The 15498-nt window shown below is 49.2% G+C and overlaps 1 pseudogene across 1 annotated transcript; it reads left to right on the top strand.

The window, feature by feature from the left end:
- The first annotated feature begins 7749 nt into the window (after positions 1-7749).
- LOC307064100 (acylphosphatase-1-like) lies at positions 7750-9839 on the top strand (annotated as a pseudogene). The gene is made up of 2 exons: positions 7750-7804; positions 9467-9839. The product of its transcript is annotated as an acylphosphatase-1-like (transcript).
- The last annotated feature ends 5659 nt before the right edge of the window (positions 9840-15498 follow it).

Here is a 15498-nt window from a genome sequence, read left to right on the forward strand (position 1 = left end):
GGTCTCAGCCCTTCGTGTGTGCATGGGTGTGACTGCAAATGCGTGTCCCCGAGTAAGGGCAGGAGGTGTACGATACCTGCAGTGTGTAAGGAAGGATAAGTGCCCAGGGGTGTGTATTCACATATGTGCATCGGACCTGGAGCTTCCACAGTGTGCAACAGTAGCCCTGTGTATGGGTGTGCCTGGGTGAGGACCCGTGTGTGTGCGTGCTTGAATTCCTGTGCACGTGATGGGGAGCGTAGGTGTGTGTGAGCGTGCGTGCATCCACCTGACGCGGTCTAACAGCACGACCAGCTTGCCCGGGCCTCCTGGGAAGACAAACAGGGGCCCTGAGCACACACCCTTAGGTCCTCAGAGTTCAGGCCAAGATTGTTCCAACACCTGGAAGCTGGGGATTCACTCTGAGCCAGGGTTGGGGGACAGGGACGGACAGGGGTGCTTCAGAGGCCAGAGGGGCCCTCCCCAAGCCTAGATTCTGGGTGCAAAGTCAGGGTCTCAGGTGCACTGTGTTCCAGATTGAAGCCAGAGGCTGCAAGAGCTTGTCCGTCTGAGGACGGCCATCGGGCGGGAGGAGCAAGGAGGCTTAGAGGACGGTCCAGAGAAGTCGGCTGCACTGGAACCGCGCAGCAGCCCAGCAGCAGCCCAGACCCAGGGCTCAGAGGAGCCAGGGAGGAGGAGGGAGCTCGGATGGTGGAGAGGACGGCAGCTTCATGCCCAGGAGTTACTAAAAGGGACACTGCAGCTTGGGGCTCCCCAGTTTTCTGATCTGAAGAATGTGCTGGAGGGCAGCAATGGGAGGAAATGTGCACTGGGCATCAGCACATGCCTGGCCCCGGGCCAGCCACTCCATCAGCAGCATCCACACCACTATGCGCTCAGCCCTCGGCATGCAGAGACCTTCAGAGACTGGTTTATAATCAGAATCCCCCAGGACTTTCTAAAAATCTTTACTGAGGACCAACTCTGAACCCCCCAAGCATGTTGTGTGCATTATTTATGAAGACCACAAGCAGGATGATGATAAATAGCTACTCTGGGTCAGGCATGGGCATGTGCTTCACACATACAATTTCATTTATAAATAACAATTCCTAGTGATAACAGTGGCCCACTGAGTGCCCGATGGGAGCTTCCCACATGCCAGGCACGAGGCTTTGTATCTACAATAATCTTAAAACCTCGCTGAGGGGTGAGGGTCAGGGCAGGGCAGCTGAATGCCCCCGGTCCCACAAGCAACAAGCTGAGGACCTGACATTGAACTCTGGTCGCTCTTCAAGGAATGTCCTTGAGGAAAGTTTCCAGCAGGATCATCTCCTGTTCCTGCCTTCACCCTGGAGCCTTACACAGCCGAGCAGAAGGTGAAGCTTAGGGCACTGATTCACAGACTGATGCAGACTGTGCTCATTAAACAATCAGATGGGCGGAAACGACCCAAGTCCTCTACTTCAACAGAAAAAAGTAGGAAAGTGCCAAGGAAAAGCTCCTGATCATTATATTCTACACAATACAAACAGTAGCATTCCCAAAGTGTTTCACTTTCCTATGTTTTTTCCTGCCAAGGTCACACAGAGAGGGGATGTCAGAGCCAGGGTGAGGCTGAACCCCCACTGTCCCAGACATCCCAGGCTGGGAAAGAGCCTGGACTTATTTTTCTCAGTTCTGAAGAGAACATACTGGAAAATGTATGGTTGTGTCTTCTCTTGAATGTTTAGTCTGTTTTCTAAAGAGACGTGTGCAAAAAACGTGGTCAGGATAAGGTCCAGACAAGGCTGAGCATGGAGAGGAGGTATGGGCGGGAGTGGAGACCTTTGACCTTGAGGATGCCCCTTGTGACCTTGAGGACTTGGGGGTAGAAACACAAGTTCTGGATTGGTGGATGTGGGGACAGCAGAAGGCAGGAACTTCCTGCCAGCAGTGGTACCACTGAGAAGGGAAGAAGGGGGGAACGCAGATGTACTGACAACCAACTGTGGGCCAGGCCCGGGGCGAGGCCCTTATACTGATGACCCTATGGCATCACCCCACTCCATGACCCAGAGCATAAAATGTCCATCGTAAATGAGGACTCTGAGGCTCAGGAAGTTGAAGTGATTTGCCCCAGATCGCACAACTCGTCAGCGGGGAAACAGGATATGCAGCCAGATCTGGTGGGTTCTTTCTCCCATACGTCAAATTGGGGGTACTGTGTACCCCACTTCTGAGCCCTCTTGGTGCAGCTGTGGGCCCTGAGCATCCTTACCCTCCCTGTCCTCAGCTTTCGGCTCCATTATGAGCGCCGCTCATCACAGAACCTGGAATCTCCTTGCCCTGGGAGCCAGGGGTCAATGCTTCCATCTCTGCCCCGTTCTCCTTCCCAAGACACTGACCGGGGACCCTCTCTCGGTTCTTTGAAGGAGCTGGTTGCTCCTCCCAGCCCCTCCCAGGTGCTCTCCTGCACAGTACGTGCCCCAGATCAGCGCAGGAGAAACCTCTCTTGTCCCTCTTCTCATCCCCAGTGGATTGCTGCTCTGTCCAGCACATTCCAAGGGAGGAAAAGGATCCAACACTGACCATCTGGGACTCCTGCCTGAGAAACGGCCCTTTCTCCAGACCACGACCCTACCCGAGCTAGACCCTCCCCCAGTGGACATTTAGTTCACCTCTAGAGGAAGAAATGGCTGGCCTGGTAAATGAATAAGATAAACTCCTAGTTATCCTCCAGATCTCAGACTAAACATCACTTCCTCAGGGAAGCCCTCCTTGACTCATCCTCAGACTCTGATTGCACGGCACACCAGTCCTTCAGATAACACCAGTTTACAACCAAACCATAAATAGCATGACACAGTGTTGGACATCTGTCTTCCCTACTGTGCCCCATGAAAGGGGAGCTGGGCTTATCATGAATCCCCAGCATTCGGCACAGAACTCTGCACATGATAGGAAGGCAACCAGTAATTGCTGAATGAATGAATGAATGAACGTATGCTCCGGGCAGAGCTGGGGCACCCTCCTCTGGGCCCCTGCAGCCCCCTGGACATAACTTCCTCACTGCCCTATCACCCCATACTCATGTCTCTCTTTCACAGTCTCAAACTCACAGCTCAAGAGCCAAGTCTGGCTCAGCAACAGATTTAAAGTAAGTAATTGTATATTTTAAAAATCAATACAGTAATTTCTCTTGAAGAACAGGAAGATCTGGCAACAATCAGGTGGAGCTGAGTGGTAGGTGCCCCTCTTTAGATGAGCCCCAAGTCTCCAGATGGCCAAAGACCCCCAACTCCCTGTTCTTCTTACTCCAGACCTGCTTCACTCATCTCTGTTACCTGCCTGGACACTGTGAGGATTTGGGCTTGTGACCTCCTGCTGTTTCCATAACCCTGCCCTCCCCCCAAGGCCGTGAGCTTCCTGAGGTCAGAGCATCCCTCACGGGGCCTGGCGCAGAGCAGAGGAACAGTAAATGTTGGCTGAGTGAGTGAATATAAGCAAGAACAGGAGGAAACGCCAGGGAGTGGTAAGACCAAGTGGAGCAAACTTGTGTGTAAGGAGGAGAAAGCCTTCCCTAAAGGAATGGAAGCACTCGATCAGACGCTCTTTAAGGATTAGTTAAGAAAAGATAGGGCTTCCCTGGTGGCGCAGTGGGTGAGAGTCCTCCTGCCGATGCAGGGGACACAGGTTTGTACCCCGGTCCGGGAGGATCCCACATGCCACGGAGCGGCTGGGCCCGTGAGCCATGGCCGCTGAGCCTGCGTGTCCGGAGCCTGTGCTCCGCAACAGCAGAGGCCACAACAGTGAGAGGCCCGCGTACCGCAAAAAAAAAAAAAAAAAGATAATTGAGTGCACCAAATACTTCGTATTTTGTCTCACTACCTTGCTGTTCTTAAAGCTGGGGTGGTGAGTAGGTTAATCTCACTGAACTGGTTTAATAAATAGAAATCCATTTTAAATTTATTTATTTTATTTATTTATTTTTGGCTGCGTTGGGTCTTTGTTGCTGCGCGTGGGCTTTCTCTAGTTGTGGCGAGCGGGGGCTACTCTTCGTTGCAGTGCGCGGGCTTCTCATTGCAGTGGCTTCTCTTGTTGTGCAGCACGGGCTCCAGGCACGTGGGCTCAGTAGTTGTGGCTCATGGGCTCTAGAGAGCAAGCTCAGTAGTTGTGGCACACGGGCTTAGTTGCTCCGCGGCATGTGGGATCTTCCCAGACCAGGGCTTGAACCCGTGTCCCCTGCATTGGCAGGTGGATTCTTAACCACTGTGCCACCAGGGAAGCCCATGGAAATCTATTTTTAAATGTCTCCCAAGGATGAAAATCCTCTGCTGTGTGCTGGCTTCCAAAAGAGGTCTGGGACTCTACTGCCACCTGGTGGTAATAAGTACATATTGCAGGAAGAGTATTCTAAAAGGAAAACTCAGCCAACGTGAACCCACCCACCCCCACCCCCACCCCCACCCCCAGGCAAAACCACCCTTCACAAAGGGAAGGCACAAAATAGGGCAGAAGTGGCTGGTTTAAAAGAGAAATTAAATTCAAACCGCAATTACTGAGTATTTGAGGCACCTGAGTTGGGCTAAGTCTGCCCCAACCCTATGCCCCAACCCTTGATTTCCTTAACTATAATCAAGATAGACATAAATAACTAATTCTAATGCAAGGCAGACTGAAGTCCAAGTCCAGAACTATCACATCCATTGAGTGTGGGTGTTGCATCTCAGCTTGAACTAACCACAGTGCTCAGTAATATAGGCCAGGCATTGAGCAAAGTGGTTTCTCTCTTTTTTTTTCTCCAACAAAACTTTACAACAATCTTTTGCAGTAAGCCCAATTAGCATCCCATTCTGCAGATGAGTCAACTGAGGCTCAAAGAAGTGAAGCCTCTTACCCAAAGAGCTAGTGAGTGGCAGAGAAAGGGTTCAGATTAGGCTTAGTTTTAACTGACTCCAGACTCTTTGCCATTTCTTTAGAGTCTCCTACCTTCTCTAGACCCAAAATGGCCTCTTGAGATTCCAGGGCCCACCAGAAATCAGAATCTCCCCGACTTATAACCTCAGCAGGTCTCTGGAAGGACTAGATAAGCACAAAGAAAAGTGGGAGAAGTGTCTGACTCATACCTTTGTTCTAGCCCACCCTTCTCGCCCACCCCCTCCTCGGCCTCTATTCCACAACACCCTCACCCTCTGGAGGTTCTCCCGGGTCTGCCTGCCCCAGGGTGAGAGAGGCTGCCTTCCCTGAGCCCCAAGCCCTGGCTCTGCGTCATCTCCATGCCAAGTCCACAGCCCATCTGGGCAGCTCAGAGTCTTGTTTGCTGATTCGCAAGTTCATAGTATGGGCCAGTGCTCCCCAGAGAGAAATACAAAACCGTAATTGTCCCTGGGTTGGCTTGTGTTCTTTGTGGAAAGAAACAATACACAGCCTTTGTGTTTAAAAAAAAAAAATTACTGAAACAAAAAACTTCCAGTTCACACTCTTTTGAATTGAGAGAAATAAGTAAACACTATTTCCCAAATCTATGTTCACTGGGAAGCCTCCTTTTATTATATTTATGCAAAAACATGAGCCGAATATCATCCTACGCCACTATAAAACACGTTCAGTAATAAAATGCAAACGCTATTTGCAAAGAATTACAGAGGATCAAGTTCTGGCAGATTGCGAGGAGTAGTTTAAAATTAAGAGTTTTAAGCTTCACGTATCCCAATTTTATTTTGTAATAATCTATGCCTTTAACTTACCCTGTTTATATTTGCTCCGAATAATGTAGCCAAAAATCCACTGCACATTGATTGTGAAAAGGGTAACTCATTATCTGCTTTTGCCCAGAAATAACAGAGGAAGAAAAGAAGGTGTTTGCTTGCACTCCCACAATTCTTTGGAAATATTTGCTTTCAGACATTTTGTATTATTGTGCAGTGTGCATATTTCTGCATGGGAGCTTTGCAATTTTGAAAAGATACCAAGAGGAGCAGAAAAAGAAACTAAAGAAGTTTTGCTCATTCTTTAGCCCAGATTAACGTGGAGCCTAATCTGCATACCCACCTGAGGGATTCTGGGACATTGCTGTGGCTCTCCTGGGAGTATTTACACGAAGGGCCTGCAAGGAGGATTTCGGGTGGTTGCTGGAGGGATCTCACACCCTATGCCATTAAAGGAATATGGAGAGCCAACCCGCAGCGCTAAAGAAGACACTCTGGGGAGGATGGCAATTGGAGGAAAGACACCCTAAGCCAAAGGAGTGGATGAGTATATGGCTGACTGTGCCAGTGAACAGGTAAGAGTCTCTTTAGTGCTGTCAAGAGCCTTGTAGGGAAGGACCAACTAGGGAAGGACAGGAGAACTTAGCAGTGCCAGGGTGGAGTCCAGCTCCTGTGCCTGCTGACCAGTCCCTAGGAACTGACCCCAAATCCACCCGAATTTTTACATAAACCCTCTGGGATTTATAGACCACAGAGGCTTGGAGGTTTCCTCCCTCTAAACTGAGGGAGAGAGGAGGTGTGCCCAGCAGGAGGATGGGCAAGGTCTAGCAACCAACACTGAAGCCTGGTCCATCCAGGGTTTCCATTCATGGCCTGACCACCACCCAGTCCCCCTTTCCGCTCCTCCATCTCTGCCTGCCCTTCTTTTTCTTCTTCCTTCATCCATCTTGCTCACTGTTCCTCTTCCCATTACTGCCAACTGTCACATTAAAATCTCTGACCTTTTTGTAACATTTTTGCTTTCTCCAGAGCACTTTTTGTACACAAATACTAATTAAACTGGGGTGCATAGCCCTTGGGGGGCTCCCATCCATGGGCCAGAGAATTTTCAGAGCCACGTGACACACATGGCCCATCTTGCTGGCATTAAAATTACCCAGTGGTAAATAACTTAAAACACTGTCTTTGTGTTAAAAGAAACAACCTGGGTATATTATGGAGCAGAATGCAAAATACACATAAAATTTTCAGCTACAGTAAGACTTCAGATAAATTGTGAGCTTGTGGCAGGCTGCTATAAGCTACACCCTCAAACCCCCAGGGTACCTGTTTACTCTCTTTTGCCATTAGGTTTGGCTTTGGTGGAAAAGTTGGAGAAGCTCTGACTTACTTTATCACATGAAATCCTCACAACAGCCCTTTCAAAGCAAGGCAGTTTTAGAGATGGAGGAACAGGACCAGATATGCTGAGTAACTTGCCCCAAATTACCCAGCAAGCAGGTGTCAGAGCCTAAACATTGTCCAGGTATTCTAACTCCAAGTCCAGTATTGACTCCACACTGAGGAACTGCCAGGCACATTGAACCACTGGGGGCAACAGGCCCAGGAGACAGGTAGTGCTGGGCCCACGGCTAGGGAGGATCCTCTGCAAATTTATAAAGTCCTCCCCCATAACCCATGGCTTCAAAATTCATAGGCAATGGGCTTCCCTGGTGGCGCAGTGGTTGAGAGTCCACCTGCCGATGCGGGGAAGTCCGGGAAGATCCCACATGCCGCGGAGCGGCTGGGCCCGTGAGCCATGGCCACTGAGCCTGCGCGTCTGGAGCCTGTGCTCCGCAATGGGAGAGGCCACAACAGTGAGAGGTCCACGTACCACAAAAAAAAAAAATTCACAGGCAAGCAGGTGCTCCAAGCCTGGGGAGCTAAGACGCAGGTGGCTGCAATTCTGACATCACCCAAATAAGCCACTGTCAACTATGGACGGCCAGCCTCAGAAGCTGAGGGCAGGGAGATTGGGAATTCTTGGTTGTTGAGATTGGCAGTTCTTTCTGGTAAGACTCAAAAGGCAAGAAGTTGACACATGGGGACCCAGGTGGCCCTGCTCTCTTCCTCAGTGCTCAGTGCTATCAGGGCAGGTACTCGGCTCCCAAGCCACTGGACCCAGCAGGACTGGAGTCAGCGGCCGAATGGTTGGTTGGAGAAGGATTTGAATCCAGGTCGGGCTGACTCCCAACCCCCAGCCCTTCCCATGCTGCCTGAGGTTATGAAAGGAGTCCCATCCTGGAGTCAGGATACCTGAGTTCTAGCCCAGCTTCTCCAAAAGGAGCTGTATGACTTGGGCCAGTGCCTTCCGATTCTAGTACAGCGGGAAACACTCTAGCACCCAGGGGTTCTAGAGCCAGAGCCACCTGGGTTCAAATCCCAGTTTTTCCACTCACTAGCTATATGGTCTCAGGCAAGCTTTCACATGCTTGTGCCTCAGTCTCCATATCTGTAAATGGGGACACAATTGGTGCCCAGCTCACAGGATCGTTGTGAGGATTAAATATCATCCACACAAGGCGCTCGGAAGAGAGCCCGGTATGGAGCCGTGCTCAATAAAGGTGAGAATGTTATTGTATAAAAATGAGAGTGGGACTTCCCTGGTGGAGCAGTGGTTGAGAGTCCACCTGCCGATGCAGGGGACACGGGTTCGTGCCCCGGTCTGGGAAGATCCCGCATGACGCGGAGCGGCTGGGCCCGTGAGCCGTGGCCGCTGGGCCTGCGCGTCCGGAGCCTGTGCTCCGCAACAGGAGAGGCCACGGCAGTGAGAGGCCAGCGTACCAAAAAAAAAAAAAAAAAATGAGAGTGAAGGGGGTCAAGTGGCAGCCCCAAGGACACACACCCTCGCAGCAGTGAGTCTGATTGGCAGGTGGGATGGGAGCCGCTGTGTCGAACCTAAACAGCTGCCTCTCCCATTGTCCCCCAGCAGCTCAAGCCCCAAGTCCCGTGGCTGGTACTCATTCAACAACTTTTTACTAAGTATCTGTTGCGGGAAGGGGGACCCCTTCCAGGGCCTGAGAGTGGGCTCTTGTCTAACACTCGGAAATGAATTGTCCAAAGAGACATGTGCTGACAAAGCAGGAGACTTTATTGGGAAAGGGCACCCAGGTGGAGAGCAGGAAGGTAAGGGAACCCAGGAGGACTGCTCTGCTACATGGCTTGCAGTCTCGGGTTTTATGGTGATGGGACTAGTTTCTGGGTTGTCTCTGGCCAATCATTCTGACTCAAGGTCCTTCCTGGTGGTGCACACATTGCTCAGCCAAGATGGATTCCAGCGAGAAGGATTCTGGGAGAACATATGGACTGGCATCTCCTGTCTCCTTTTGACCTTTCCCGAATTCTTCTAGTTGGTGGTGACTTGTCAGTTGTGTGTTTCTTACCAGGACCTCCTGTTGTTACAATAACTTATGCAAGTGGCTACTATCTTGCCTGGCCAGGGCGGGTGGTTTCAGTCAGTGTTTCCCCTAACATATCTACCCTGGGCCAGGCATGGCTAGTGTATGGGGGACACAAAGGAGAGCAAAACCAGACGCAAACCCTGTGTGTCTAGAAGAGAGGCAATTAACAGACCCACAAGGAAATGACAGCCAGTGGTAAATACTACGTGGGAAAATAAATCAGGGGGAGGGGATAGTGATGGGGAGGTGTTTTAAATGAGCTGTTTCGGGAAGCCCTCTCTGATAAACAAAGAAGTATTTATCATTTGTAAATAGTATTTAGACGCCCTCGGCTTCAGAACTCAGCCAATTTCCCAGCTGGGGGAATCGCTGGCGTGGTGGTCACCCATGTGATCCCAGAGGCCCGCAAGGAAGACAGGGAGGGTTTGAGCATTGCAGAAGGGGACGCCCTGATATCGGTGGATTGTGACATTTTGGGGAAGGTTCTGGGGGTGATGGTCCACGAGTACACTCAGGTTGAAGGTAAAAAGCTGGGATTGGGAGGCTGGATCCAGAGTACCGACTGGAACACAGTACAAGGCCAATTGCAAGGTCCCATCTCTGAGGTGCATCATCCTCAGGAATGCTTGAGACAAGAGGAGGTCTCAGATCACACACCGACAGAGCCAGCTTCAACAGTGAGAAAGTCATCTTAAAGTCAAACTGATCAGCTTTCCAAATTGTGAAATAATGGCCTGAATTTAAATTTTCCAAGATCAATTCAGTGGTTTTGCTTTTTACTGTTAATAGAGGTAGACCTATTCTGTGTTGTGTTAGAATTTACCTGTAAGTTATTTTAGTATCAAGTACACGAATGTTACTGTATATTTTACATATGATAGGATTACAACTGCACACAATTCTAATCTAATTCTAATAAAAACACACTAGAGCCTTAAAAATATTGATAACATTTACAATATTGTAATACTATAAACAATAATTATTAAGAAATAGAGAAGCAAGAAGATATAGGACTCTGAGAAAAGAACATTCCTGGCAGAGGAAACAGCACATGCAAAGGCTCTGAGAATGGGACAAGCCAAGGACTTTGGCTTTTATTCTCAGTGTGGGAAGGTAGAATGCTCTTGTTTTTTTTTTTCTTTTGGCCGCGTTGGGTCTTCATTGCTGCTCGTGGGCTTTCTCTAGTTGCGGCGAGCAGGGGCTACACTTCATTGCAGTGTGCAGGCTTCTCATTGCGGTGGCTTCTCTTGTTGCAAAGCACGGGATCTAGGTGCGCGGGCTTCAGTAGTTGTGGCCCGCGGGCTCAGTAGTTGTGGCACACAGGCTCTAGAGCCCAGGCTCTAGATTGCTCTTTAAAGCAGACAACATCGCAGATGTTTTTCATGCCTATCAAATTCAAAATGCTAATCCATGAGTCCAGGGGGTTGACCCACCTTGTCCAAGGTCACTCACCACCCAAAAGTCCCTTCCTATTGAGACAGAAAAAAATAAAAATAGACTACATAGTAGCACAATGAATGTGAAAAGCCTTGTTTTCATCAACAGAAAGGGGGGAAAAATGAATTAACACAGCCTCTTCCTCACGCTGAACAGTCAGTCATAATTAATGTACAGATCACAGAGGCAGGTAACTCATACATGCTTAGTAGCAAATGGAAAAATCAAAGCAAAATAAGTTAAAAAGAGATACAGCAAAGAGAAGGCGGCTCTTAAATCAGCCTTTTCAAACTGCTTCGGGGCACCCTGGAGGGTCCTGTGAAATACCACGCTCAAGCTTACCAGTATTTCTGATGCACGAGTGGCCCCGCCGAGGGCATGCACAGCTTCTCCCATGCGGCCCGGGAGTTCAGATTGCTGTCCAGAGATGTTGAGATGACGTGAAGCATGTGCCTCAGGCTGGCCATTGTGCTAGATGCCTTACCTGCCTTGTCTCCTTTAATCCCCCCACCAAAATCCTGGGAGGTAGGCAGGATCTTCCCCATTTTACAGATAAGAACACTGAGTCCCAGAGAAGTTAAGCTAAAGGTATGAAGTTTACGTTAATTTGAATCCTGGCCAATTCAGGAAATTTGTAAGATCTTAGTTAAGAGTGGAAAGGTTGGTCCAGAGATGGGAAATTGGAAATGATGAGGCCAAGCTTTGAAGAGAGAAAGGAGTAGAGAAGCAACGTTTGTTGAGGCACAAGGCAAGGCATCTTTCTCCTGTGTCTCATTCAGTCTGTGTGACTACTCTGCAGGACAAGGATTGTTAGTCCTACATTCAAGATGAGGAAACTGAAGCTCAGAGGGATTGATGGACCTGCCCAAGGTCGCTGGCTAGTAGCAGAGCCCAGATTCCAAGCCAGGTGTGCCTGGCTCCATAGCCCACAGCTGCTTCTGCACCTGGTCACGGTGCCTAGTGTGGTGGGACTAGCCTGTCCTGGGACTCACTGCCCCTGGGCTGTGGCCCCAACTTTTCCAGTGACTTGCTGTGTGACCTTGGGCCTGTCGCTCCCCTCTCTGGGTCTCAGGTTCCTCTTCCATAAGATGTGGAGGTGGGTGGGGTGATCTCCAAGGCCCCCTTGACAGTATGCCTCTGAGTCTGTGACAATCTAAAAGCAAAACACAGAACAAGACTGATCCATTGCTAACTCCTCCTGCCCTGGGCAGCCCACGAGAGAGGGCAGCAAAATCCCCGCTGCCTTGTCTGTGTCCCAGTCTCACCCTGACCCCTCCTACTACCCTTGCTCTCTGAGCTTCCCACCCTGCACAGTCAGAGATCTGCCCTCATCCTGGCTTCCTCCCTCTCCCTCTCCCCATACCCCACATCTACTCCAAACTAAATCCAGTCCCCTCTCTCTCATTAGCTCCTTCTATAATGGCCCCCATGGTCTCCACCCCCAAGACATGTGCTTGATCCCTCCCCATCTCTCCCACAGGCCATGCAGAGCCCTATACTGGTCCCCTGGCCCCAGTTTCTTTCATGAGAGTGGCGAGGATCTTTGTTGAATCAGATCTTTTACATGTCCCCAATCCTGCAATGGCTCCCAAAAAGCTTATAGGATAAATTCTTTAGCGTGACATTTGACATTCAAAACTCTTCAAGGTATGGCCCTAATCAGCCTTAATCAATTAATTTCCTCCCACCATCCCGCTCCTCCTCACTCCCACCTACACATCAGTCACGGGTTCTGCTTTTCCACCTCACTGCCTGTATACGCTATTTATTCTTCCAGTTAGTATTTCCAGCCCTCCTCTCCTCTCCACTCCCCACCTGATTCAAATGCCTTCCTCCCAAACACGCCAGGGAGATCACAATCCTTCCTTTCCCTCTGTTCCCAAGAATCTTTTTACAGCCGTGATTTATTTGATTCCATACCTTCAGTGCCTGGCACCAAGCCTGACATATGGAATGGATGTAGATTCATGTTTGATGGATGAATGGAAGTTTGACATCTCATTCCTTCATGGGCCAGGGATTTGTTTTCATCTAGCCTATCAGGTTACCCAAGAAAGCTCTGTCCATCACCCAAAGCACTGCTGCCCACATAAGCAAGGCCTCCCAATGTCCCCTTCGCCCACGTCCAGGAGTCCTGACTGCTTGGTACCCAAATGCTCGCTCTCTCTCCCTCTCTCTCATTGCTCCCCTCCCCTGGTCAGTGAAGACACTGAGCCTCTCCCTCCTCTCCTTTGTCCACCTTAAACCCTAGGGTCCTCAGTCCAGGGGCAGGTTAGAGAGGGACAAGATAAAAGGTGTGTAGTAGAAGCACGTGAGAAGTTGCCATAACTAGTTCCTTGAGACACACACATCCATTTTTTTTAAGAAAGACATACAACCAATAAGATCTAAATGAGTGATGATCCATCAAAAAATGAAAGCCCATACAGCACATAAAATGACAAGGCAGATCTATAGATATTGCTGAGAGGTGATTATGGTCTACTGTAAAGTAAGAAGTTTAGATGAAATGCAGTTTGTTTAATCTGACTCCATCCAGGCAAAGATGGAACAAGTCTAAATGTCTACACACCAAAATGTCATGGGGTCCACTTCTGGATGGTGGGGATTATGGGTTATTTTTACCTTTGTCTTCACACTTTTATACTGTCTGATCTTTTTACAAAGAGCATGAAATTTTATGTTCAGAAAAATAATGCTATTTTCATACAGAAAGAAGAGGACAAGGAAGAGGGAAGAGAGGAGAGGAGAGAAGGAAAAGCTAAATAAGAAACAGGTGAAGACAAAGATGACTGCCCCCCCAAAGACCCTCTGAGCCTCTCCTGCCAACCCACCTGGCATGCCCACTGCCTAGGAAAGACCACCTGATCGTGATTCCAGAATCTAATCTCCAGCCCCCAGGCCACTCTCCAGGGACCAGGTTCCTGTCATCTAACACTCAGCTCCGGATTACACCCTTGTGCCTTTTAGCTGAGGGATAGGAGAGCTCATCAAGACTGTTGGCTCAGACCATCCCCATTTGTTCATATTCCTCTGAATGAAACTCCAGGGCAGGAACCCAACCCCTTACCCCTGTGCCCATGAGGAGAGACTCACGTGGAAACACTGTACCAGTGGCCAGCTTGGCACCATCTGAAGTCACATTCCTTTAAGGCACACGACGAGAACCCACAATGGAGGGTTTGAATTGGTTAAAGCCTGGATGGGAATCTGCAGGGCACTGGGCTTCCATACAGAGGCTGTTAAGTCCTGGCCCCTCTCCCTAGTGTCCGGATTGCATGGACCTGGCTACTTAACTTCACTGAGCCTCTGTTTCCACACTTGTAAAGTGGGGTTAATAACAGCACAGGCAGACCTTGGAGATATTGAAGGTTTAGTTCCAGACCACTGCAATAAAGTGAATATTGCAATAAAGAGTGTCATATGAATTTTTTTGGTTACCTGGTGCATATAAAAGGTATATTTACACTATACTTAGTCTATTAAGTGTGCAAAAGCATTATGTCTAAAAAAACAATGTACAGGGCTTCCCTGGTGGTGCAGTGGTTGAGAGTCCGCCTGCCGATGCAGGGGACATGGGTTCGTGCCCTGGTCTGGGAGGATCCCACATGCCGCGGAGCGACTGGGCCCGTGAGCCATGGCCGCTGAGCCTGCGCATCTGGAGCCTGTGCTCCGCAACGGGAGAGGCCACAACAGTGAGAGGACTGCGTACTGCAAAAAAAAAAAAAAAAATGTACGTACCTTAATTTTAAAATACTGTATTGCTAAACAATACTAACCATCATCTGAGCCTTCAGCGAGTTGTAATCTTTTTGCAATAGTAATGTCAAAGATCACTGACTACAGATCACCGTAACAAGTATAATAATAATGAAAAAAATTTTAATAGACTATTTTTTAAAGCAGTTTTGGGTTCACAGCAACGTTGGGCAGAGGGTACAGAGATTTCCTACATACCCCACAAGCTCGCACAGTCATCGCCTCCCGGACCAGAGTGGTACAGTTGTTGCAACTGAGGATCCTGCGTTGGCACATCGTTATCATCCACGGTTCATAGTTTATATCAGGGCTCACCCTTGGTGTTGTACATTCTATAGGTTTGGACAAATTTATGATGACGTCTCCATCATGATAGTATCATACAGAGTAGCTTCACTGCCATATAATTTTTGTTTTAAAATTCAGTTAGCTAAGGGCTTCCTTGGTGGTGCAGTGGTTGAGGGTCCGCCTGCCGATGCAGGGGACACAGGCTCATGCCCTGGTCCGGGAAGATCCCACATGCCGCGGAGCGGCTGGGCCCGTGAGCCATGGCCGCTGAGCCTGCGCGTCTGGAGCCTGTGCTCCGCAACGGGAGAGGCCACAACAGTGAGAGGTCCGCGTACTGCAAAAAAAAAAAAAAAAAAAAAAACTCAGTTAGCTAATATTTTATTTGAGATTTCTACTTTTTTTTTATTGAAGGATAGTTCATGAAATATTGCGGGAATTACCAAAATGCAACAGAGGGACATGAAGTGAGCAAATGCTGCTGGAAAAATGGCACTGGCAGATTTGCTCGATGCAGAGTTGCCACGAACCTTCCATTTGTAAAAAACGCAACATCTGCAAAGCATAGTAAAACGAGGTCTGCCTGTACAGATGTCACAGGACTAGTGAGGGCTGAACCAGATGACATATGTACAGCACTGAATACAGTGCCTGGCACATAGTAGGCACTTAATAGATGGCAGCTTTTATTATTATTGGCAGAATTGTTCTAAACCTGCCGTGGGTGGGTCATAGACATGCCCAGGCCATTGGCAGCCCCGCTAACACCAGGAGCCCAGTGCACTCCATAAGTTTTCATTAGGAGGCTGGCAACACCTGAGGGATTCTGACGGAGGGAAAATCGATTGGGGTTCATGCACAAGGGAAAGAACTACATTTGTTAAGGGAGGGCTGTTGCACAAGAG

Source organism: Hyperoodon ampullatus (genome assembly GCF_949752795.1).
Source record: "Hyperoodon ampullatus genome assembly, chromosome: 2".
Lineage (NCBI taxonomy): Eukaryota > Metazoa > Chordata > Mammalia > Artiodactyla > Ziphiidae > Hyperoodon > Hyperoodon ampullatus.